Source organism: Oncorhynchus keta, chromosome 20, assembly GCF_023373465.1.
Source record: "Oncorhynchus keta strain PuntledgeMale-10-30-2019 chromosome 20, Oket_V2, whole genome shotgun sequence".
Classification (NCBI taxonomy): Eukaryota; Metazoa; Chordata; class Actinopteri; order Salmoniformes; family Salmonidae; genus Oncorhynchus; species Oncorhynchus keta.
In genome coordinates this window covers 42423574-42423972 of record NC_068440.1, presented here as the reverse complement: position 1 = coordinate 42423972, position 399 = coordinate 42423574, and positions in this window count along the sequence as shown.

Here is a 399-nt window from a genome sequence, read left to right as displayed (position 1 = left end):
TTATTTTTATTACAGTAGTATCAATGTAAATGATTTGTCATGTCAGCAAATTCAGTGTGTCATCGATGCATCGATAATGGACGTGCTACATTCACGTTCAGCCCTTTTCTAGGGCTTATCCTATTTGTTATAAACACCACATGGCCAAAAGTATGTGGACACCTGCTCGTCCAACATCTCATGACAAAATCATGGGCATTAATATGAAGTTGGTCCCACATGTTGCTGCTACAACAGTCTCCACTCTTCTGGGAAGGCTTTCCACTAGATGTTGGAACATTGCTGCTATAACAGCCTCCACTCTTCTGGGAAGGTTTTCCACTAGATGTGGGAACATTGCTGCTATAACAGCCTCCACTCTTCTGGGAAGGCTTTCCACTAGATGTTGGAACATTGCTG